The sequence below is a fragment of the Paramormyrops kingsleyae genome, chromosome 9 (assembly GCF_048594095.1).
Source record: "Paramormyrops kingsleyae isolate MSU_618 chromosome 9, PKINGS_0.4, whole genome shotgun sequence".
In the NCBI taxonomy this organism is placed as follows: domain Eukaryota; kingdom Metazoa; phylum Chordata; class Actinopteri; order Osteoglossiformes; family Mormyridae; genus Paramormyrops; species Paramormyrops kingsleyae.
In genome coordinates this window covers 16,975,156-17,002,040 of record NC_132805.1, presented here as the reverse complement: position 1 = coordinate 17,002,040, position 26,885 = coordinate 16,975,156, and the positions used below count along the sequence as shown (strand labels likewise).

At 44.3% G+C, this 26,885-nt stretch overlaps 1 long non-coding RNA gene across 4 annotated transcripts; it reads right to left on the bottom strand.

The window, feature by feature from the left end:
• Positions 1-3,303: 3,303 nt before the first annotated feature.
• Positions 3,304-22,770, bottom strand: LOC111840612 (uncharacterized). 4 transcript variants are annotated; one of them, XR_011993004.1, is made up of 4 exons: positions 22,714-22,770; positions 5,269-8,554; positions 5,109-5,185; positions 3,304-4,800 (listed from the first exon to the last, which is right to left on the bottom strand). It is a non-coding gene; the product is annotated as an uncharacterized lncRNA (long non-coding RNA). The 4 variants fall into 4 exon arrangements; XR_011993005.1 differs by lacking the exon at positions 22,714-22,770 and adding an exon at positions 9,232-10,776; XR_011993003.1 differs by lacking the exon at positions 22,714-22,770 and having other exon boundaries at positions 5,269-5,463; positions 6,212-10,765.
• Positions 22,771-26,885: the final 4,115 nt, after the last annotated feature.

Sequence of the window (26,885 nt, the reverse complement as noted above, 5' to 3'; positions counted from 1 at the left end):
CGAGAGGAGGCCATTCAGCCCATCAAGCTCGTTTGGGGAGAACTTAACTAATAGCTCAGAGTTGTTAAAATCTTATCTAGCTCTGATTTAAAGGAACCCAGGGTTTTAGCTTCCACTACACTAGCAGGAAGACTATTCCATACTCTAACTACATGCTGTGTAAAGAAGTGCTTCCTCAAATTTGTTTTAAAATGTTCTCCCGCTAATTTCCACTTATGGCCACGAGTTCTAGTATTTAGACTAATATTGAAATAGTCATTTGGCTGAACATCATCCAGACCCGTTAGAATCTTATAGACCTGAATCATATCCCCCCTTAGTCTCCTTTGCTCAAGGCTAAACAGATTCAGTTCCGCTAACCTCTCCTCATAAGACATTCCTCTAAGACCAGGAATCATTCTCGTAGCTCTTCGTTGCACCTTTTCTAAGGCAGCAATGTCCTTCTTGAGGTATGGTGACCAAACCTGCACACAGTATTCTAGGTGGGGTCTTACCAAGGAATTATATAAGTGTAACATCACCTCCCTTGACTTAAACTCCACACATCTAGAGATATAACCCAACATTCTGTTCGCCTTTTTTATTGCTTCCCCACACTGGCGAGAGGGGGACATGGAAGCATCAACATACATACCGAGATCTTTCTCGTAATCAGCTACCTTTATTTCAGTGGAACCCATAAAATATCTGTACTTTATATTTCTGCTCCCTGCGTGGATTACCTTGCATTTATCTGTGTTAAATTTCATCTGCCAAGTATCAGCCCATTCGCTAATTAAATCCAGATTCGCGCAGGTCTCAACAACTTGTATGTAAAAAGCCATTTATACATAGATAATAAGACATCAATATAGACACCATTAAATACCAGCAGTGCTGGGATAGCTGAATAAATATGTTGAATGTAGTCACTGGATGGAAGTTACAGTACAAGTATGTGCAATTGTTTGTCTAATGGACAAAAGTACTTGAGGCAGGTGTGTGACAGCAGATAGTTTGTATGCAAAAAAAGCCAGTATATCCATGTTTTTCATGTTCAGTGTGCATGTATGAATGGATAATTAAAAAAGAGGGAAATACTCAATTAAGGGACGTTTGTGGACAGGAGTTGGTGGTGCTTTTATTTTGAAAGGGTCGCTTTGTCGACATCAGCACACGTTGCAAAATGCCGCCTGTTTTTAACATCTGAAGGTGTGAAAAATCGACAAGTTGATTTTTTGCATGTGAAAAATCGACGTGTTGATTTTTTACATCTGAAGGTGTGCAAATTTGACGTCTCTGGCCGTTAATATTTGACTTCTTTAGGCATAAAGTTTTAAGACGTTTTGGCCCCGTTGGCCTTCCATATTCCCCTACGTTTCATGTCTACTGTAAACAATGGCGGACTCTGACGTACTGCGACAGCCTGCAAAGAGATTCACTTTTCAAAAACAAGAGAAGCAGTACCACGAACACTGTTGTGTCCTGGAGTGCACTGTGTCTTCAACTTATAGCGCTGGCCTCAGTTTTCATGCTTTTCCACAAGACGAAGCCCAGAGGAGACGATGGCTAGTGCTAATTTGGCGGGATCACTTTGTTGTGACTTCACACAGCAAGGTGTGCAGCCGTCACTTTCTCCCTGGGGACATGTCTGAGGCAAAGTCAGAAGGTGGGAGGAGACGTTTGAAGAGGGGAGCTGTCCCAGTGTTGTTTAAATGGAACAACTTCAAAATCCCCCCACCGAGACCCAGTGTGTGGGACCGTATTGACAGACCGGAGCCCTTTGACGAGCCCTCTGATGAACAGTCTATGGAGTGTGCTGCTGTTGTGGTGGACCACGATTATTGTTCTGTCCCAGAACCTGCTGCTACAGACATGGCAGCGACTGAAATCCTGTAGCTAAAAGAACAAATTAGGTTGATGAATATAGAGATGGGGGAACTCAAAATCCAGGCCACTTTTGGTTTACAAAGATTCGCGGGATCTGACGAGGACATTCGTTTCTACACAAGGCAAGTTCAAATGCTACTAAACTTGATTTTAACGTATGCTAGCTGCAGTAGAACTAGGCCATCTGTAATTAAAATACTTATTCCTTCTTATTCCTATAAGTGTGAGGGTAAGGTGGGGAGATGGAAAGGCACACATACAGTATGTGCAACACACCTGTGATTCACCTGGGAGTAAGAGCTGTACCTATCTCCTAATTTATCCTCCACCCCCCCCCAATATACCTTACCTGTCATGTACTGCAGTATTGTTCACACACACAACTTACCTTTGACTCACCTGTGAAGAGCTGCAGCTACACCTACTGATAGTGAGACACTGAAAGACAAAATGTAAATGTTATTTGTAATTGTCTTGTTTTAAATCATTTGGTCTTCTCTGTGTTTTCATAGATTTGCCAGTTATCGTCATTTAATGATTTTTTGGAGTCTCATCGAGCCATCATTGCCCCTAATGATTCGGACATCAAGAGCCAAAGCTGCTGAGAGGAAAAATGAAACCATCTCCGTGGTCCATCCTGCACATACGGTTTGTACTTGTGTTATTGTTGCATATAGTTCTTCTACAAGCTCAGGCAACATTCTGCATTGCTCTAACACATTATCTCCCTCCACAGTCATTACAATCCATAGATGAGTTCTTCCTCTTCTTAATGTATCTGGCAGCTGGCCTAAAGGAGAGGGACCTGGCAAACAGGTTTTCAGTGCACCAGTCCACTGGTAGCCGAATAATATCTACATGGGCAAATTATCTCTACACCCTTCTGGGCTCGGTGGGCATCTGGATGGAGAAGGAAGACGTGCAAGCCAATCTCCCTGAAGTGTTCCAGGACTTCTCCGACACCCAGGTCATTGTGGACTGTACTGAGCTGAGATGTCAGACGCCATCATCCCTGCTCCTACAGAGTGAGATGTATTCAAATTACAAGTCTCACTGCACCATGAAGGGACTGATTGGGATGGCCCCCCATGGTGCAATAACCTTTGTGTCTCCCTTTTATGAGGGGTCTGTTAGTGACAAAGAACTCTTCAGACGTTCAGGCTTACCAGACCTACTCACGGATGACATGGTCATCATGGTTGACAAGGGATTTTTGATCTCAGATGTGGTGAAGTGCAAAGTTTACCGTCCCCCTTTTCTACAAAAAAGGAGACAGATGCCTGCCCAGAGTGTCCTCCAGACACAAAAGGTAGCACGTCTAAGAGTGCACGTTGAAAGGGTGATTAGGAGAGTGAAGGATTCAAGATTCAAGATCTTTATTTGTCACATGTGTAGTCATACAAGTACAACAACACAGTGAAATGTACCCTGAGCCGCTCCTTGACTGTGCAAACATTAACAAAAGTAAAAATAAGTAAAAATAAGTAAAGAAATGAGTGCAATAGAATAAGTATAACTGTATAAATGTAAGGGCAGTGCATAGTTTTAAAGTGCATTGTGCTATAATAGCACCGCAATATAAAAACAGTGTGCATATAAAGTCCTGTTTCAATTAAGGAATGCTATGAGGGGAGTGGGGGGATAGAAGCTTCTCTTGAGTCTCTCTGTTTTTGCCCTGATAGTGCGGAACCTTCTGCCTGATTGCAGGAGTTGAAATAGTCCGTTACTGGGATGGGACGAGTCCTTCAATGTTCGGACTGCTCTGGACCAACAAGCTTTGCAGTTCCATCATCCCACTATCAATCAATGGTAACATAAATGAACTTTTCTCTGTCGCATGCCTGCTTGTAAATTACCAAAACAAACCTCTTGTCGGGGCATGGGTTAAGTGAATTGCTCAAGTTAAAATGTTTCAATATCCATTAAATAAATACCTAACAACCATATATCTTTATAAAATTCGTACATTTATTACATGTTGCTTATTGCTTTTTTTCTTAATGGATCATTAGGAATGCACGTTCCGTGTCATTGACAGGTACTTCTGCATAAATACATGAAAGTAAAATTGATCACACTTATCGAATTAAGTCTTGAACTTCTTTGTCCACATATAAACGATGTACAAAAAAATCATCTTCAGCCCAAACAAAAAAGTCACACCATGTTAGCCCGGTCAAGAGAAGTTGTCCTTGGACATTCCACATAACTTTTTATATTGGGACACTTGATTTCAACTAAACCAAATGATGGGGTAACAGTGGGGTCATAGACCAGTCCATCCGGAGACGTGCCTAGCCATGGTACTTGTGGATGGATCACCAGGCCACAAGGTGAAAAATTGACACGTGTATACAGTATTTCACATACTCTTTAGCAGCCTCAAACTCCATCTCTGCTCCCCTTCTCATATCTGCAGTCTGCCTGGTGCCACGAATCATCCTCTCAGCCAGAGACTCTGAGGTACTTTGGCCACGCACATGACACACTTCACGAAACCTTGATGATGTTATTCTGGTTTTTCGTAGCATATGCCATTCTGGAACTGTTCTTTGGTCACGTGTGGATGCCTCAATTTTATGTGCCATATCAATGGACACAGTCAAGCTTCGCAGATGCAACTGTTCCTCTTCTGTGCACACCCACATGCACTCCGTTGGCGCAAGGTTGTGGGTCTCCAGGGGAAGGCTGGGATAGGGTGGGGCGTTGAGGTGTATCACAATGTTTCTGGAGTGGAGTTTGGGCTGCTGATAAAGGATACTCCCTCTCTGCACCAGTCTGAACTCTGACTCTACAAGTGGTTTGTTTGCACTCATACCCATAGTAGTCACCAATGGCCTATCTAGGGGATCCAGTTCACTGTACGCCTCTGCCACCCGCAGCACAGACAGGTCAGGAAGCGGCCCGAGCATTCCTCTTGTCAGGGTACTCCTTTGAATAAAGCATATTAAAAAATGTATGAATATGTGGAACTACACTGATGTACTGTACATGACAGGCAAGGTATACAGGTAAGTGTGTGTGTGTGTGTGTGTGTGTGTAGCACTAACAGAGCCAATAAGTCTGGAGATGCAGCTCTCTTTCACAGGTGAGTCAAAGGTGAGTTGCATGTATAGATGGATAGATACTTAATCCCCACGAAGGTTTGGAAACGACACTGCTGTACAAAAAATGTATAATGTGATGTAATTAAGTGTCTGAAAAAATGTACAATGTAATGCAATTAAGCATTAATTTACCGTAAGCCGCCTTCCCCCATCCGGCCTTGCACAGGCTTTGTGACAACCATCTTGCCAATTGGTCCTGGTTTTACACCCTGAGAAATAAAGTGTTGCCAGTCTTCATTGTAAAATTGGTCACCTTAATCATCTTTGTAACATGTGGGATTATGAAATTTACAGCAGTCCGAGGTTTGTGCCACTGTTGCTCCTCTTCAGTGCAGCTGTGAACTGGTGGAACCACCGGCACATTGAGCTGAGAGAAGTGAGCAGTCTGGTATAGAAGGGCAACTGTATGGTTGCACATTGCAGTCCCAGCCACACACGAGCAACTGCACCTCACCAAGACAACAGGCTTTGAACCTCTAAGAACGATCTGTTGACAGAAAATTTTCAGTTAGTACATAGAATTGGTAGCACATAACACATGCAATGAATGCAACAAAAACAGAGGCCATATGGAACTCAGTCATATTATGCAAATGTAGTGAAAACTTGGGCAACACAAAAAGAAAACAGGCCATATCATGGAAATGTTATGCAAACTTGGGCAATACTTTACAGTAGGTGTGCCTATTTCCCTCAACCTGATCACTGAACAAATCTCAAACCGTATCTGGTTAGTTCAATAGATAAGGAAGGTAAACAATTGTATCTATAAATCTAGCAAGTAATCATGTGAAATTGGCTAAGCGTAGTCTTTCCCTCACCAAAGCTTGGCCCAAGTTTAAACAAACCTCTCTGAACTGATCAGCTGAGCTCAAACATCTCAGTTGAACTTGAACCAATATACTACCATACTATACCCTACTTTCAGAGTATGAGGTTTTTCTGCCTTTATCATCGACCTGAAGCACAAAGCCCTCACGGATACCTCTCCTGACTGTTTGTCTTTGTTTGACACTTGAATTGCAAACAACAGATTATAGCAGAGAAGGCTACTTCAATACATGAAGAAACATAATATAACATACATTTAAACATGTTAAGTTACATGTCAAAATGTATCCTGACACGTTGTCACTGTTGTTACAGTAGTAGCTCACAGCTATTTTTACATTAAGCATGTTAGCCTACAACTAGCTAGCTAGCCGAGACGGTACAAAAAATATTACAAGACTCACCTTCGTAGTCATGTATGAACGATGATGCATACATTTTAAAACCCTTCACCCTTGCTGTTGGGAGTTGTGGATCCTGACCGGCACAATCGACGGACATCGTTAATATTTAAATTTGGCAGCTCGCTTGAGACACCTTGTATAAAACAGCGCCATTTCTTCTAAGCTCTGAACCGGAAGTAGCGTAACCGTATTATTTGTAATGGTGGTGAATGTCCTACAGGTGTGCATAGAGCCTATACAGAGGACTAATGACAACAACCAGAAACATCTGATCACATGGGGATCCCACACGAGGTTAACAAGGGGGTGTGGCACACGGAAGGAGCGGACGATCGGGGCAGGACAGGGGTAATGTTGGGATAAGATCTTTATCGTTTTGGAAGCCATTAAGAAAAAAGTGCTCTTCTTGTTTTATCCTGTTCATTTTGTGTTTAAATGCTAAAAAAAAAAAAAAAAAAAGATATTTAGATGTGTCACGTTCGGACGGGCGTGGCCTGTTTTCGGACGGGCGTGTTGCAGGTGCGTGTTGGGCTCCGCCAGGGCTGCCCTTTGTCATCGGTCCTGTTTATCATATTTATGGACAGGATTTCTAGGCGCAGCCAAGGCGTTGAGGGTGTCCAGTTTGGTGACCTCAGGATTGCCTCGCTGCTTTTTGCAGACGATGTCGTCCTGTTGGCTTCATCTGCTGGGGATCTCCAGCAGGCACTGGGGCGGTTCGCAGCCGAGTGCGAAGCGGCTGGGATGAGGATTAGCACCTCCAAGTCCGAGACCATGGTTCTCAGCCGGAAACGGGTGGTTTGCCCTCTTCGGGTTGGGGAAGACGTACTGCCTCAAGTGGAGGAGTTTAAGTATCTCGGGGTCTTGTTCACGAGTGAGGGTAGGCGGGATCGGGAGTTGGATAGACGGATCGGAGCGGCGTCTGCAGTTCTGCAGGCGCTTAACCGGTCCGTCGTGGCTAAGAAAGAACTGAGCCAAAAAGCCAAACTCTCGATCTATTGGTCCATCTTTGTCCCTACCCTCACCTATGGTCATGAGCTATGGGTAATGACCGAAAGAACGAGATCGCGAATACAAGCGGCCGAAATGAGGTTTCTCCGCAGGGTGTCTGGGCTCTCCCTTAGGGATAGGGTGAGAAGTTCGGATATCCGGGAGGGCCTCGGAGTAGAACCGCTGCTTCTTCACGTCGAAAGGAGCCAGTTGAGGTGGTTTGGACATCTGGTGCGGATGCCTCCTGGGCGGGTACCCAGGGAGGTTTTCCATGCCTGTCCTACAAGGAGGAGGCCCCGAGGCAGGCCCAGGACTCGCTGGAGGGATTATATCTCTCGGCTGGCCTGGGAACGCCTCGGTGTCCCCCCCGAGGAGCTGGTGGGGTTAGCTGGGGAGAGGGAGGCCTGGGTGCCTCTACTGAAGCTGCTACCCCCGCGACCCGAACCCCGGACAAGCGGAAGATGATGGATGGATGGATGGATGGACGTTCGGACGGCAGGCGAGCCGTGGAAGCAGGCGAGAGTAGCCAGGAAGTCAGGTAAACGGGGTTTATTAGGCGAAAGACGGACACTACAATGACGGATCTGGGGAAACTAACTGAGACACGGACTAAATGCACAAGACAAGTTGAACACAACAGGCAACAGGTGATCACAATCGGGGATTCACACGAGGTAATGAAGGGGGCGTGGCACACATCAGGATCGGACAGAGCGGATTGTGACAAGATGTAATTTTGGGGGGCTGGGAACCAATTAATTGGTTTTCCATTATTTCTTATGGGAAAAATTCGATCAGAACTCGAACTTTTTAGGATTCGATCTGGAGTCCGGAACGGATTAAGTTCGAGAACCAAGGTACCACTGTATAGTATTCTGAAGAAAATACTGATTACATGCAAGTATCTGAACAGAGAATATAATGACTTTTAAGGTTAAATACATTTCTGAGCAGATGTAAATATTTAAACATAAAACAGCATCTGGCCTTGCAAGCAAAACTTGCATAAATATATTTGGGGGTTGATGGTGGAATTGGCACTCAAGCCACCCCAAAAAGAGGCCTCTTTTCTGCTCTTCTCAGGAGTAGCTCTGCTGCAACCACCCACAGGAAGGCTGCATACACCATGAAGGGGATGATGGAAAGCCCTCAAGAGCATCATCCTGAGGAGCCAAAATCACTGGAGAGCCAATGGAGTCAGGCCTGTTGGAGATCAGAACCAGTGTCATGCCGAGGTGTCGCCAGCTGCATGGCAGCATTCAGGTCCTAATTTGAGGCAATCCATCCAGAGAGGTGTTACTGGCTGCTACCTAGGGGAAATCCGAGCCGGCACAAGGTCCCACAGGTGGAGGAGCACTGTAGGTGACAATAAGGATATGCAAAACTTTACGTGTTGGTCAAATCGATCACAGTTTATTTCTGCCACATCAAACCAATACAATTAAATAAAACATTCAATGATGCAGCACTCCAATGCTTTACAATTCCAGCCATTAACAAGCAGTAGATAGGGACCAGACATAAACTTAGACATAAACATAAATTGGTAAGAATATACAATATTACACCAACAACAATAAAGTAAATGACATGGGCAAAATGTAATATTAAACCCTTTTGCAATATCTGCAGATTATAATAACGTCATGACATATTCCCAATATCAAACTGTTTAAACAAACAGCACCACAACAGATAGCAATACAACCAAAGACTCGAATTCATGCTTACAAATGTTAAGCAAATGTAAAAACAAATGTCACAAACCAGTAGACAATGTATCTCAGACACAAATCCAAACACCAAAACACACACAAAGTACATTTCACAGTCCACAATCCGAACGGCTGGCCAAATTGCCAACCAACAGGGGGTAGCTAACCGGGTCAACCCGCTAACGTGACCGTTCACACAAACAAAACACCCAACCATCAAACATTGCATTCACGCTTTGCTCAAACACGACCAGAACACCGGCACTGCCAAACGATCATGCCTGGCCGACACAAACCCCTCTTAGGAATAAGTGCAACCTATCTGTGGGTGACAATAAGGAGACGCGAAACTTTACGTGCTGCTCAAGCCGATTGCAGTTTAATTCTGCCAACGCTTGAGCTACTGTCTCCCAAGCCACCCACTGAGACACGATGGCGCCACCAATTGGTGTGGGGGTGAAATGGTCACGTGCAGTCAGCCACAATATCTCCAATTTAAAAAATATTAAACGGGGGTGGCTGTCCACTAGTAACCTCATATCAAAGCTAATCTGCAATCCCATTAGAGGCATCTTCCCCTGCTGTCAGGGAAGCTTTGTAAACTCCACAATGGTGGCACTCTCTGAGGTACACAGACTAGGGAGTGGCCAGATCTCTGTAGGTGGGTACACCTATTATTAGTCTGGTTGCTCAGGGAAAATATTCAGGGCAGACTGGCTCCTCCAGAGGGTGTATAATCTCACTCCTTTCGATGAGCATATTATGACTCAGATTGAGGCAATCTTTGGGTGCCTTGTCTGTTGCCTCTGTGTATGCTTTGACTGCGGTGAGTGATTTCAGTGAGGGAGACATTTTATTTGCAGTCGCCTTTTTTTTTTTTTTGCAAAAGTACAGCAGCCCTGTCACCTCTGCTCTGGTCTCAGGCGCAGTGTGGGTGTCTGGTCTCGACCATGTCATAGGGTGGACGATCACGGACGTTCACCACCACCTCCATGAATTACTGCCCCACAAATTGTTGCAGCCAGTCACACGCAGGGGTGAAACAAGCACTGACTGGTCATGATTCCCTCCCCTCACAATCTGTCTCTGAAGACATTTACAGAAACAGGGGGGAACAGACAGGGGAGGAGGGGAAGCAGGTGAGTCAGAGCTAACTTTGTCGATCATTGTTCCCCTGATCAGAAAGCCTGTGAGGCAGCTGCAGAGAGCATCGCCTAGCAGACGTGCACCACTTCTTCATTCTAGGTTTGTGAAGCGGACAACCCCACCCCCTTCCGACATGGCTGCCAGTGGACTGAGATGCTCCTACAGCTGTGCCCCTTAATCGCATACACACATAGGTTCTGCCTTGTCCTTTTTATGGCCAGGCTGTGGTTAATCAGCTAATAAAGTAATGTATGTTGTACACCCTGCAATTGCCGTCTCCAGTCCCTGGATTCTGTTTGCACATGGATAACCTGCTTTTTAAAGCTGGATGTAGCGAGTGGTGATGGAATACTGCCGGATGGTACCAAACAATGGTACTAATAGCCACAAGTCAGCTCGACTACGCCACCCCAGGTATTACACCTGGAGAAAGTTCAGTCGCCCTAGCCCCCGGGCCAAGGCACGCTGGTTTGTTTACCGCAAGAGCGGAGAGACGTTGTTCCAAACAGAAATTTTATTACAGTTTTTCTCAAATGCTAAAACACAAAAGCCAATTCTCTAAACCAAATGACCAGTTGTCTAAACACATTTACTAAATCTAGCCATCATTTTCCAATATCATAAACACATTTCACATGAAGACACAATTCACAAAACACAATCCTCCGTTCTCATAAATCTAAACACATTTTTCCTTGCTAAAACACAAGTTGCAAAAGAACTCTGCTCATATTCTCAAATGAAAGTTCATGTGATGCAAAATGCTTGCCACAGTCAGCAATATTTGAACACACTTGTTGCTAATGCTGTGACCACAAGTATAAAAGCAAGTTCAGAGTGCACAGTTTGCTGAAGATTCCAAACAAACACAATGGATGAAGGCAGAGTCAGGGGAAGAGGAATTCGAGTCAGAGGAGGCAGAAGAGCTGGCCATGGAACAAGAGGAGCAGGCCAACGAGGAAGAGGCCAACAAGGGAGAGGAGAAGGTCCAGGAGGGAGAGCAAGACAACCTCGCACCATCATTACGGATGAGATGCGAGCAACAGTCATTGACCATGTCATTGTCCATGGCATGACAATGGCTGAAGCAGGACTAAGAGTCCGTCCAAACCTGAGTAGGTTCACCGTGGCCACCATTATCAGGGCAATCAGACAACACAACAGGTATTGTACTCTATTGCTGTCTTTGTCACAATACAGTTTTACAAGCCTGTGAAAGTAGTCTATTGGTTTCAAATCAGTTGTTATTGCAAAACATGTCAATTGACAATACATGTTTCTTTCTTTAGAGTTGAAAGAATGCCACATAGAGGTGGGAGGGTTGCCATATTTACAGCGGCACAAGAAACCCTCATTGTGGATATGGTTCGTGAGAACAACCTCATCAGACTCCGGGAGATCAGAGACAAAGTCATTGCCGATAATGTCAACTTTGAGAGCATTGATGATGTCAGCTTGGCCACAATAGACCGAGTTCTCCGGCGCCAAAAGATGCGGATGAAACAGGTCTATAGGGTTCCCTTTGAGCGCAACTCTGCGCGACACAAAGACCTACATTACGAGTACGTGCAAGTAAGTATACATCCATGTTCACAGTACAGTTAGTGGACATACTGTGTTGCTCAGTGGCCTAAATTACTTCTGGACAATACTGTGCTACCTGATTGACTGTTGTTCTGAACACCTGTGCACTTTCACTTTTTCACAGAGGATATTACAGTTGGACGTGATGGCCAGACCTCATGAGTACCTCTTCCTGGATGAGGCTGGCTTCAACCTGCAGAAACGAAGGCAAAGAGGCCGTAACATCATTGGCCAAAGAGCCATCACTGAGGTTCCTGGCCAACCGGGGGGTAATATTACTCTTTGTGCGGCCATGGGTTTGGAGGGGCTTGTCTTACAACACCCAATGTCTCCTCACCTTCCTAGAGGAGCTAAAAGACATCCTCCTGGACCGCCAACACCACCATCGTGGGCCCGCACATCACATTTATGTGATAATTTGGGACAATGTCCGCTTCCACAGAACAAACCAAATCAGAGAGTGGTTCACCACCAACAGTAACCACTTTTTAAACGTCTGTCTGCCACCCTACTCCCCTTTACTGAACCCTATAGAGGAGTTCTTCTCATCGTGGACATGGAAGGTTTATTACAGACAACCATACACTAGAGAGAACCTCCTAAGGGCAATGGAGCTGGCCTGTGTTGACATCCCAGTGGAGGCCTTCCAAGGATGGATTCGCCATTCCAGGGCGTTTTTCCCGCGGTGCCTGGCAAGAGACAATATAGCCTGCGATGTGGATGAGGTGATGTGGCCCGATGCAGCTCAGCGACATGATGCCACACAGTGATTGTGGTGTGTGTGTGGTGTGAATAAAGTAAATAAAAAAACTTCACACCCTGATCATGTTTTCAAGAGTACTGTTGTGTGCAATAGATTCTGTTTTTGCATTGAGTTGTGTTACAGTAGTGTACATGCAGAATTTTCTATAGATTTATACTCTTCATATGAAACTCAATCTAAATGCCTAATCCTCTGCAGAGATCTAAGAAGATCCGTTACCGTAAAGTTTCTAAAAATATGCATTGGCAGTTATGAAACAAAGAACCTTCTCACAAATTGAGCATTGTGTTTTCAATTGTTTTGCTGTAGTGTGTAATGATGTGTATAGTGTTTACATTTTTGAAAGCTTCGAGCTGCTCTTTTGGTGTGAAAGTTTGAGTTTTGAAGTGAGAAGGTGTGGTTGTGTTTATGTAGCTTTAGAAAAGGGTGTTGTTTAGAGATTGGGGAACATGGAGGAAACGTTTATGAAATGTGTTTTAGCATTTGAGAAAAACTGTAAAACTATATCCATAAGAAGATTAGTCAATCAGTCAGAACACCATAGGCTTAAAGTACAGCCCGGATCCCAGCAGCCACTTCTTGCCGGTCTAAGACTACATTTACATTTACATCATTTGGCAGACGCCCTTAGCCAGAGCGACTTGCATAAGTGCTCCACAATGAATTTTTCCCGATACTAGCTCAATAAAACCAAGGCTATGAATACCATCGATCTAATACTCTGTTGGAAAAGTGCTTTTTTTTTTTTTTTTTTTAAGAATGCCAGAAAGTATAATGCCAGAAGTGCTAATTCAGGTATTTCTGGAAAAGGTGTGTTTTAAGTAGTCTTTTGAAGACATTCAGTGACTCAGCTGTTCGGACATCTAGGGGGAGTTCATTCCACCAATTTGGTGCCAGAACAGAGAAGAGCCGGGAGGTGTGTCTTCCTGATGTTGGATGGGATCTTCTAGATCTAAGAGATAAGTGGACTGGGATAGGTCTGAGGCACATGTCTGTAGTGATGGTGTGAGTTCGCAAAATTGAGAATAGAAAATAAAGGATAGAATGAGTAGTAACAGATTAACTGCGTTTGTCTCTAACCGCCACAGACACGTGTGTCTCTAACCACCACAGACACAGCCACATTGACTACCTGAAACTACTGATTAACAGAAACTAGCAGACACTACAACAGTTTCAACTGAGTCCGACAGAAAGTAAACAAAGACAGAGTCCTACCTTACTAGCAGAGAAGAAATCCAAATCAGAGCCTGAAGCACACTGAGTACTGAGCTGGACTCACCTTCAATATAACTCAGTTAGCCCCACCCCTAATTTACACCTTCAGCGAGACCGAAACTACACTTTATTGACTACCTGAAACTACTGATTAACAGAAACTAGCAGACACTACAACAGTTTCAACTGAGTCTGACAGAAAGTAAACAAAGTCAGAGTCCTACCTTACTAGCAGAGAAGAAATCCAAATCAGAGCCTGAAGCACACTAGGCGCTAGACTAGGCGCTGAAATCTAAGACAGCACAGAAGAACCCAAAGGATGCATGCAATCATACGGGTGAAAAAAAATATATAACTACAAATCGCAACGGTAATCACACAAAACCCAGAAAGAAAAACACTGCAGTCTAAAGCAAAGAAAATCAACCAAACAAATAAAATACATAGCAACATAACCTTCAACAAAACGATTTACATTGATGACACAAAGACACATTTTTACCCATTCAAAACAGGACACAAAATATATCAAACAAAGATAAACGTAATACAATTAAAACAAAACAAAATGTAAGGGGGCACACTACGTAGTACAGAATGTTACTGCAACAGGTCAGTGCCCTCTTTCTAAGGAACTTTTCAAAGAGGAGTAGAGGAATAAGAGATTGATCCCAGGATCCCCGCTGAAACTGTCGCATCAGCTGTCTATTGGCATCTGCTTTGGCAATGCCACCCCTCCTTATAGCTGTGGTAATCAGCACCTGCAACCGCTGCAGGTATTCTGAGGCTTTCTCCCCCATGTTCTGATGAGTGCTAAGGAACCTCGCAAAAATCTCCTCCCCATCTTCAACTAATCCATACGCTGATTCAAGAAGTTTTACATAATCACTAGGAGCTGCCTACGGGCCTAATTGCCCAACCAAATCAGAGGCTGGAGGAAGGAGACTTTCTAGAATTTTACGACGTTGCATATCAATTGGGGTTTTATCCTGGATCATGAGTTCTACATGGAGTGACCATGTCTGAAAATCTGCTTCACTTGGGGGCTTAGGAAGTTTGCCTGAAAAAGGACGAAGACGCTTGGATGCCTGATTTGAAGCATTGGCATTGTCATTCCTTACAACATGCTCTACAATAATCCTCTGGATATCGGGTGGATTGAGGAGGTCACTTCTTGGGGCTGTTTGGCTAATTTGAGTTGACTGTGAAGTTGTCTGTTTATGTGTTTGAGTGGTAATTGTAGGGAAAGACTGTCGGGCTGTGTGAGATCTGGTGTGTGATTTATAAATTAAGGGGGTCCCACTGTCATCAGAATCAGCTTCACTAGCAGAGTTGGAGCGATCACTGAGGTCTAAGGGGACTGCCCTCACTGGAAACGCGGATGTCCTACGAGTAGGAGTCCCTGCATAAGCCCTGTCTACACGCCACACAATGTTAGGGTCCCCCACGCTCGGAAGATATTGGGGTAAGTTAGGCATTAGTTTTGCAACTGATTCCTCAGACTCAAATTCTACCAGGGCTTTGACGCCATTCTCTTGCCCTGTCTGTCTGATCCTAAGCATCCTGCTCACAGACCCATAGGCTGAACAGAATTCAGTAATCTGCTCATCAGTAGTAATCTGCATAGATTACCGAAAATTGAACAGACAAACTATAAAGGATGCATACGCTTTACCCAATATAGAAGAAGCTTTTTCAGTCCTAACGGGGTCAAAGTGGTTCTCTATTATGGACCTTAAGTCAGGCTATTATCAGGTAGAAATGGAGGAGGAAGACAAATATAAAACTGCATTTGTGACACCTCTGGGATTCTGGGAGTTTAATCGAATGCCACAGGGAGTTACCAATGCCCCTAGTACTTTCCAGAGAGTGATGGAGAAGTGTATGGGTGGGATGAATTTAAGAGAAGTCATAGTTTTTCTCGATGATGTCATTGTTTTCTCGGCTACGCTCGAAGAACATAAGGACCGATTACTCCGTGTTCTCAACAGGTTGAAGGAATTTGGCTTGAAACTTTCGCCTGAAAAATGTAAATTCTTTAGGACATCTGTTAAATATCTTGGGCATGTGGTGTCTGCGAAAGGGGTGGAGACCGACCCTGCAAAGATAGCGGCTCTAACGACATGGCCGAGCCCTAATAACATCAAAGAGCTGAAGTCTTTCCTTGGATTCGCCGGATATTACCGGAGATTCATAAAGGATTACTCCAAAATAGCACGACCTCTAAATGACTTCACAGCTGGGTACCTACCTCCAAAGAGAAAGTTAGTCTCTTCTTACAACAACTCAACCCATCCCACGAGTGTGGGTTATGGGAAACCTTTCAATGAGAAATGGACATCAGTTTGTGAAGACTCATTTAGGACCCTCATTCAAAAGCTCACAACAGCTCCGGTTCTTGGGTTCACAGATCCGAAGGAGCCTTATGTTGTGCACACAGACGCAAGCACTCAGGGGTTGGGTGCCACTTTATACCAAGAGCAGGAAGGTCAGCTGAGGGTAATAGCTTATGCAAGCCGAGGGCTTAGTCACTGTGAACGGAGATACCCTGCACACAAGCTCGAATTTCTCTCTTTAAAGTGGGTTGTCACTGAAAAGTTTTTTGACTATCTTTATGGGGCAAAGTTTACAGTTGTGACAGACAATAACCCACTGACATACGTATTGACGTCTGCTAAGCTTGACGCAGCAGGTCATCGCTGGCTTGCGTCTCTTTCAAGCTTTGATTTTAGTATCCAGTATAGAGCTGGGAAGAGGAACCAGGATGCAGATGGTCTCTCCAGGCGTCCACACCCTGGTGGCCAGCGCCAGTCTGACTCCCCTTCCCAGGATGAGGATGATCACATCTGGCGGTTCATTGCTCAGTTCTTGTAGGATGACAGAAAAGCTCACTTCCCACCTGACGCTGTGAAGGCAGTGTGCCATAGACACCAACCTGTTTCAGTAGCAGGGCCAGGCACAGCTTACCCGCCCGCACCTGTTGAATGTTTGGCAATTGAGGCTTCTGCCATTCCTGTAGAGTTCTGTCAAGCTGACACGTTTGGGTCGAATACCTTGCCACGAATGTCACTGGAAGATTGGAAAAGTGAGCAGAGACGGGATCCAATTATCAGTAGGGTAATGGATATAGTGAAGGCTGGGAAGCGACTCTCATACAGATTAAGGCATCGGGAAGATAGAGAAGTTCAGTTGATGTTGAGAGTGATGGACCAGTTAGTCTTCTCAAATGGAGTCTTGTATCGGAAACGCATGAACCAAGGTGAGCCTTTCCATCAGCTAGTCCTCCCAAAGGAATACAGGAAGACTGCATTGGAGAGCCTCCATGATGCTGTTGGACATATGGGCATTGATAGGACACTGGACTTGGTCCGTGCCCGGTTCTATTGGCCCCGTATGGCCATGGACGTCAGTGAAAAGATCAGAACTTGTGAGAGATGTGTACGGAGAAAGGCACAAGCTGAAAGAAGTGCTCCCTTGGTTAATATAAAGACCAGCCATCCTTTGGAGTTGGTATGTATGGACTATCTTTCTCTGGAGCCTGATGGGAAAGGAACAAAGAATATCTTGGTCATAATGGACCACTTTACCAAATATGCAGTGGCGGTTCCAACGGCAAACCAAAAGGCTAAGACTGTAGCAAAGGCCCTATGGAATAACTTTTTCATTCATTACGGATTCCCAGAGAGATTGCACAGTGACCAAGGCCGCGATTTTGAATCGGCACTGATCAAAGACCTTTGTGTTTTATAAAACACTCGCGGTCGTTTTTTCCTTCTTCCCCATTGGCTCGTAATTGCAAAAAAAAAACTTCTTCCCTCAGCACGACACACTGCCATCTACCGGACAGGAAGATTTGAACAACCTAAAAGCAACATAGGATTCGGGTACAAAATTAAAATGAGTTAACCCCCTTCTTTTTTTACAGCCTGCTTTGAGTGGGTTACATCAAGAAACACGAACCTTTGAAAAGTGAGGGACCAATCAGCCCCTCTAACACCCCGTCTCACGCATGTAGACAAACTCCCACCCCAGCCAAACCATTCCCCAGCTAAGGACCCGCTGGTGAATCAGCCGGCTACAGGCTGGATGGAATACAACAAACCAAATCGGAAGCGCTCAAAGCACGACATGGTGCAAGTGTCTTCTCATGTGTGGTGTTATAGTGTCTCCCTGAAAAAAGGGGAGAGGAAAAAACGCAAAAAATCACCAGCAATGTTTCCTCTTCGAAAACTTTTACTGAATGAATAAAAATATTTTTCTTTCACAATCTCATTTGCATGTAAATCTCACAGCACAAACATATTTGCCAACACTCATTTCAATCAGTAATTTACATCACATTTCTGAATCACTAATCAATTCAGTAAACATGGATCATGTCAAGCACTACGGTATACACTCACCTAAAGGATTATTAGGAACACCATACTAATACGGTGTTTGACCCCCTTTCGCCTTCAGAACTGCCTTAATTCTACGTGGCATTGATTCAACAAGGTGCTGAAAGCATTCTTTAGAAATGTTGGCCCATATTGATAGGATAGCATCTTGCAGTTGATGGAGATTTGTGGGATGCACATCCAGGGCACGAAGCTCCCGTTCCACCACATCCCAAAGATGCTCTATTGGGTTGAGATCTGGTGACTGTGGGGGCCATTGTAGTACAGTGAACTCATTGTCATGTTCAAGAAACCAATTTGAAATGATTTGAGCTTTGTGACATGGTGCATTATCCTGCTGGAAGTAGCCATCAGAGGATGGGTACATGGTGGTCATAAAGAGATGGACATGGTCAGAAACAATGCTCAGGTAGGCCGTGGCATTTAAACGATGCCCAATTGGCACTAAGGGGCCTAAAGTGTGCCAAGAAAACATCCCCCACACCATTACACCACCACCACCAGCCTGCACAGTGGTAACAAGGCATGATGGATCCATGTTCTCATTCTGTTTACGCCAAATTCTGACTCTACCAATTGAATGTCTCAACAGAAATCGAGACTCATCAGACCAGGCAACATTTTTCCAGTCTTCAACTGTCCAATTTTGGTGAGCTCGTGCAAATTGTAGCCTCTTTTTCCTATTTGTAGTGGAGATGAGTGGTACCCGGTGGGGTCTTCTGCTGTTGTAGCCCATCCGCCTCAAGGTTGTGTGTGTTGTGGCTTCACAAATGCTTTGCTGCATACCTCGGTTGTAACGAGTGGTTATTTCAGTCAAAGTTGCTCTTCTATCAGCTTGAATCAGTCGGCCCATTCTCCTCTGACCTCTAGCATCAACAAGGCATTTTCGCCCACAGGACTGCCGCATACTGGATGTTTTTCCCTTTGCACACCATTCTTTGTAAACCCTAGAAATGGTTGTGCATGAAAATCCCAGTAACTGAGCAGATTGTGAAATACTCAGACCGGCCCGTCTGGCACCAACAACCATGCCACGCTCAAAATTGCTTAACTCTTTCACTGTCGCCGCCTAGTGGTTCCGACGCATATGTCAAAATTTTCAATAACAAAAAAAAATTACGTTCAATAAAAGAAACAAATGTATCAAATCAACCAAAAACGGCTTGTTACACTACAAAAAACCTTTCAGATAATATCTGTAGAAAGTTGCGCAATTTTTGTGCCATGGTTTTTTTGTAACAAGTAAAACTAAAATGACCATGGTAGCCATCTTTAAACGGGTCGAGTGTCAGGAAGTAAAATATAAGTGTTAATAAAATGAAAACTAAGCACTTCAAACTATTTCTTTCACGGCCAATAATTCATAAACCGTCACAGTATTAAGACAAAACACGCATTTTTCCATAAATATGACTGTAATGCTCTCAAATAGCTTGCTCACTCATCGCGGAAAAATGTCAGTCGGCATTCTGTACATTCGTGCAATGTTTTTTATCTTCGGAGTTTTAGAAGAAAACCAATGAATAAAATGACAAAGTTACCCTCGTTTGAAAGCTTGATCTCTTATGTACATAAATCAATCACTGTAATCCTTCATTGTCAAGTATTTTTTCAGATATATGCTCTGCTTCCCTGCTAGCACATTATTTTTTACGCACTGAACCTTTGCCCATGGTTATGTTTCACCATAATAAACTTTTTACATGAACATCAAATTACAGTGTCATTTGCTTCATCCAATAGAGGTGTGTCTAAGGTTTGCAAAATGGTATGGGATGTGCTGATTGGGCATTGTTTTTCGCGCTGGGGACATGAATGCGCAACTTATTCTCTGCAGGTGCAGTATTTGTGGGAGTGTCTCGAGTACGCATTGCGCACGTAGTCTCCGTGAGTTTACCCAGTTATTTTCGGAAAACAACTTTTTTGACTGAAGAAAAATAGCTCGGATGACTTTCACTGTTGAGAAAGCACAGAAGATGATTTTGAAGAGTGGTTCGGGGGAAGAAAGTGTCGCTTTTATCCATTGATTCGATGGAGGAGGACGCTTTTTTGCGCGGAGAGGATGCTACGCTCGACATAAGTACATTTATTTACAGTTTACATTTTACTCTTTTATTCTATAGATTTTTATAATTCCGTGATTCAGCAAATTACAATTAACATTTGCTTTGGTAACACTTGTATTGTGGTACATTGGGAAAAGTTCCGCATTGCCTTTGTCAAGCTTTGAAGTGTGCAAAGTAATGCAGCGCTTTTGGCTTTCACTTGGGCAAAGTTACGCGGGGTGTTGTTTGGGCAAAGTTATGCGGGGCACTTGTCGGCCTTGTTTGAGCAAAGTTATGTACAGTACTTGTCGGCTTTGTTTGGGCAACATTATGCGGGGCACTTGTCGGGCTTTGTTTGGGCACAGTTATGCGGGGCACTTGTCGGGCTTTGTTTGGGCACAGTTATGCAGGGTTAGGGTTAGAAACAAAATGTTTCTTATGACCCATAAGTGGTAATGCATTTAGAAAGAAAGATGCTATCCCAAAACACTGCTAGTTACACTGCGGCCATTTTGGATAGGTTTTGGATAGGTTTGGCACAAGTCGTGTGAATAAAATATAGATTTTCCTACAAATGTGTGGTGATGTTGTGTGACAAAATGTTACTTATGACCCATAAGTGGTAATGCATTTCGAAAGAAAGACGCTACCCCAAAAAACACTGCTAGTTACACTGTGGCCAGTTTGGATAGGTTTTGGATAGGTTTGGCACAAGTCGTGTGAATAAAATATAGATTTTCCTACAAATGTGTGGTGATGATGTGTGACAAATTGTTACTTATGACCTATAAGTGGTAATGCATTTAGAAAGAAAGTTGCTACCCCAAAAAACACTGCTAGTTACACTATTGCCATTTTGGATAGGTTTCAGATTAGTTTAGGTTAGGTTTTGGATAGGAAAGGCTCCCAGTTGCACCATTTGCTCTTTCCTACGTAAAACCTGTTGGGCTGCATCAAATGATATGAAATTGGGCACACATGTAGAAAACAAGTTTGGGAACCAGATTTTTAAAATTGGACCTATTCCATCATGTAGTTTTTTAAATATTTACAAAAATCCAAGACACAAAGACAGATTTTGTATTTTTCCAGCTGTTTTTGTTATATTCGCATGTCCATAAATTATACACAGGTTATTCATTTCGTTATTGAACTTCCTACAATCAATTGTTAAGGGGTAAACTTTGATTTTAGGTATCAGTCATGTGTCTGTGACTTTTATATCTGAAGTTATAAGGTAATTATTCCAAAGAGGGAAGAAATGCCCCCCCATGCAAGGGGCCCCTGGTGCACTCCATAGGGTTAAATCACCTTTCTTTCCCATTCTGACATTCAGTTTGGAGTTCAGGAGATTGTCTTGACCAGGACCACACCCCTAAATGCATTGATACTCTTCTCTTCCCATCACTCTGGTACAAGTTGATCTTGGTCTCATCTGTCCATAGGATGTTGTTCCAGAACTGTGAAGGCTTTTTTAGATGTTGTTTGGCAAACTCTAATCTGGCCTTCCTGTTTTTGGGGCTCACCAATGGTTTACATCTTGTGGTGAACCCTCTGTATTCACACTGGTGGAGTCTTCTCTTGATTGTTGACTTTGACACAGATACACCTACCTCCTGGAGAGTGTTCTTGATCTGGCCAACTGTTGTGAAGGGTGTTTTCTTCACCAGGGAAAGGATTCTTCGGTCATCCACCACAGTTGTTTTCCGTGGTCTTCCGGGTCTTTTGGTGTTGCTGAGCTCACCGGTGCGTTCCTTCTTTTTGAGAAAGTTCCAAACTGTTGTTTTGGCCACGCCTAATGTTTTTGCTATCTCTCTGATAGGTTTCTTTTGTTTTTTCAGCCTAATGATGGCTTGCTTCACTGATAGTGACAGCTCTTTGGATCTCATCTTGACAGTTGACAGCAACAGATTCCAAATGCAAATAGCACACTTGAACTCTGGACCTTTTATCTGCTCAATGTAATTGGGATAATGAGGGAATAACACACACCTGGCCATGGAACAGCTGAGAAGCCAATTGTCCCATTACTTTTGGTCCCTTAACAAGTGGGGGGAACATATGCAAACTGTTGTAATTCCTACACCGTTCGCCTGATTTGGATGTAAATACCCTTAAATAAAAGCTGACAGTCTGCAGTTAAAGCACATCTTGTTCGTTTCATTTGATATCCATTGTGGTGGTGTATAGAGCCAAAAATGTTAGCATTGTGTCGATGTCCCAATATTTATGGACCTGACTGTATCTTAAATCATTACATTTCAAAGCAATCGAATGAATCTGGTACACTGGCAGTGTCCCGCGCGAGGCCACCACACAAGCGCTGCACGATAGCGATGGCAGCCATTTTAAACTCAAATAATTAGAGCCAAAATAACCGATCAATATAAGACATCAAAATATGCAATATCTGCACAGTAAATTCAAATAATAAACCAAAATAACAGTTTGTTGTTTAAATGATCTCTATCACAGTACACTTTATACACCACTAACTACTTTAATGCCAGTTTCAGCACGAGCAGTTACACACGTATTTAATGCATTAAAATACAATTAGGCGGTTTTTTATGTTTACTTACATAAAACACAACCAGTACTGACATTTTAGACAACATTTAATGACAAAACAACTTTACAATACCTGAGTAAAGGGGAGAGGAAAAAACACAAAAAAATCACCACCGATGTTTCCTCTTCGAAAACTTTTACTGAATGAGGAACATGCTCGTGATCTCCCCCTAATGTACCAATCAGGCACAACATCCGTTCCAACACAATTATGATGAGGAACATGCTCGTGATCTCCCCCTAGTGTACCAATCAGGCATTATACTAATTAACTAAAACTGTATAATAGACATAAAAAAAACAATTCTGCTTCTATCTTCAACATTTTAACATGTACCTTTTTATAGTTAATCAGTACAACCTTTAGAAAAGCAATCTTAACAAAAATACAAATTTTTAACATACCACACAAGCGTCACTAAACAGCAGCAGTAAGGCAGCACAGAGCAGCAGTGGTTCTACGTAAGATGACCGCCACACCACTTCAAGCAGCAGTCACCGCCACACCACAGCACACAGGACCCTGTGGTAATAGAAAAGTAAGGTAAGGGCTAATTAATTATAAGGTAACGCTATCTGCCCAGATACAAACCAGGCAAAACATTTAACTCACACCTTGGGAGAAACCCCGCTGTATTATTCCCAGCGTCAGGCGTCCTGTCGCAGCTTGTAACATTTACACCGCCCAGGGGCTAAACACACCGGCGCAAGATGTCCCGACCACTAATTTGCGAACGAACAGGGAGTCCAACAATTAACATGACCGCCGAAAAGGAACATAGAGCGTCTGTGCCGGGGTAACCCTTATAGTCTGAGCGCGTTCTCCTATTGGCTACTCACCCCCTTTGTGGCCAGCATGCTCTCATCTAGAGAGCGCAAGCTGGGGAAGGTGTAAAGAGAATTTCCCCATGGGGATCAATAAAAGTATCAATCATTAAAATTGAGCTTATGAGAGAGGTCACGTGACGCTTGTCGCTAATGGCTGCCTAGCTCTGCTCGTCCGCGCATCCTAAATTAAGAGCACACAGGTGCGTCTTACTGAGTGGAGCTGGAGACGTGTTTTATACAAATAACCATTTATTGAAAATAAAATAAAACACACTTTAACAAGCAACCCCCAAAGGGAAAAAAAGAGAAAAGAACCAACGACCAGACTCCGGCTATTCGCCGACTAACCAGCAAGAAACAGCTGTTCAATAAAGTTGATCTAAAGGAGGAATGAAGTCCACTACCACACGCACACAAACACACACACGTGCTCCACCACACAATTGTACGGCACACGGTGAACGTATGACCACCACCCCAGACCAATCAATTCTGTTCCTCAGCCGATCAAACCACGACAGCCACTGGTATACCACAAATGGGAAAGTAAAAAAATATATAACATTAACCATGAATCGGCGTGGTGTTATACTAAAATCAGTGGACAAGAAAACAATGAATAACAATAGTTTCCCTGTAGCAGTCCCAAACAGGAAGGGCAGCCCCAGCGTCTGTTGTTAAGCCACAATCCTAGGGAAATGAACTGCTTCAGGAACCAGGAAACCACGCGATGGTCCTTGGCACGTCGCAAGACTCCCAAGATCAGGAGCATCCAATCATAGTTGAATAACCAAAGAAACCAAAATGAACAGAAAACGAAACAAAACAAACGTAGGCAAAACAGCAGCGACAGTGCAGGCTTAAACTTTTACATTTCCTGCAACAACAAACAATAATCACTGAAACAAAAACCATTTAATCTAAAAAAAAAGAAGTCCGGCATACCTGCTTGAAGAGGCGTACCCCAGAACAGATGACAAATTGAGACCATAATCCTGACAACCGTAAGTAAAATTAAAACACCTTTAATAGACAACAACAAGTACCTATAAGCCCCACCACCAGACTAACTCACAACCATACCAGGAGCTGCAACGCAATCGCACTCACAAAGCGCACTTGTTCTCGCTCCCCCGATACTGCAATATAAAATGACCGTTATCCATTAAAACCCAGCAGAGTATTAGCGCTAATAAACAGCAACACCTACCGCCAAGACACACAATAAAGGTAACACACAGCCAGCGTGCCACCATACCACACCAAACCACTGCAGTCCGGGAGGGGGGAGTTACCGGATCAGGAAATGCCAATGACGGCACCGCACCATACAGTAGGTGTGCTATCCACTTGCCTTTTTATACCGGCAAGGTATGTAAAATACACGCCCCTACCGGAAATAATCAATCCTACCCCAAAAGTCCACCCTGCTACAATCTACCCCCTACTTTTGTGTCGTCGTCCCGACGATAACCAAAAACCCTCAATCCCAGGGCCGGAACACGGCTGAAACCACACTGGACACTAACTCTGCAGGACCTCTTGCACCACTTACTGTTTCCCCCACAGGCTGGGGTAAATGGTGAACGTTTGAATGTTGCCCAGCAGTAGTCCTCATTGTCCGCCGTACTACCGTCCCACTCCCACTGGGCAGCGGGTCAAGGGGCCGAAAAGACGTAGATAACAAACCCACCTGATCACCAAGAGGCTCTGCTGTGGCCACCAACCCCGCAGAGGCTTGGTCCAAAGGTGACACAGCTACCTGTGGTGCTGCAAGAGAGATGGGATCTTCGGGCAACCAAGCACACAAATCATAAGACTGCTCACTCGAAACTGACAATGCCGGTTTCTGGGCACTACCAACTAATGGATCAGGGGACGCTCGCCTCTATACTCGAACCTTCAACATAGAGCGGTGAACCCGCCTTACCATCCCAAGATTCTCTACTGGTGCAATAGTATATACCGAGCCACCTTCTATCGGTGCCTTAACAACCTGATATACTACTGGGCTCCAGAGATCTTGAATTTTATGCCTACCTCGTGCACTGTAGTCACGCACATAGACTAGCTGCCCCTCAGTCAATGGAGAATCATGCATATGTGGATCATGTTGGGCTTTGCGCCGATCGGCTGCTATCCGTAATCGCTCTCTAGCACCTTCAAAAGCAACACGCAACCTAGCTTGATGTTCTACCACCCATTCCTGCACACTACCTCCCTCCGGCTCCGCAACTCTGCCCAACAAAAAATCAACAGGCAGCCGTGGTTCCTGACCAAACATCAGATAATGTGGGGACTCACCGGTTGCTTGATGCGGAGTAGTATTGTAACTAAAAAGCAACTGGGGAAGGCAAGACACCCAATCCCTCTTTCGGGAAACTTTCACATTGCCCGTTACCAGCTGGATGGTACGGGGTGGTACGAGACTTCTCAACTTTATAAAGATCACAGAGCTGTTTAATCAGGGCACTTTCAAAACTCCGTCCCTGGTCTGAATGTAGACGGCCTGGGACCCCAAACTTATAGAACCACTCTGCAACCAACACTTGGGCAACTGTAGAAGCCCGCTGATCCCGTGTAGGAACTGCCACAGTGTACTTACTAAAAACATCTGTCAAAACAAGAACATTTTCCAATCCATTTCGGGCAGGTTCCAACACCATGAAATCCATCGCCACAATTTCATTAGGACGAGACACTAATAAATGCCCCATGAAACTGCGAGCAGCAGGCTGTGAATCTTTTGACACCTGACACCTCTCACATTCTTGACACCAGCTGGTCACCTCCGCAAACATACCAGGCCAATAACAGCGCTGTCGCAATAGTTCCAACGTACGTTCCCGCCCCTGATGACCATGCTCATTATGCAGTTGCGCAAACACCTCCCATCGCAACGCAGTAGGCAAGACCAGCTGCAACACTTCCTCAGCCCCATCAGAACGGAACACCTGGCGGTAAAGCACCCCATGGAGCATTACCAGTCTATCCCATTGCCGCAACAACACCAGAGCAGCCTTTGAAATCTGACGGCGCTCCTCCAAACTAGGCCGTCGCTGTAATCTCCAGAACTCAAGAACCTCCTAAATGACAGAGTCAGCCGCCTGCAAAACAGACAAATCAGATGCCGTCTGACCAGGCAATGCCATGATAGTCACAGAACCCTTAGTAAATACCTCCCCAGCTCTTTGTACTAGTTTGGGCACAGCAGTACCTGGGACAACACTTCCCAATGGATTCCATTGTAACCCTTTCCGACGTGACAACGCATCAGCGTTACGGTTGCTCCGCCCTGAACGATATTTGATTTCAAAATCAAAGGAGGCTTATTGGGCAGCCCATCGTTGCTCCATAGCCCCCAACTTGGCAGAGGACAAATGGCTGAGTGGATTATTATCGGTATAAACGATACAC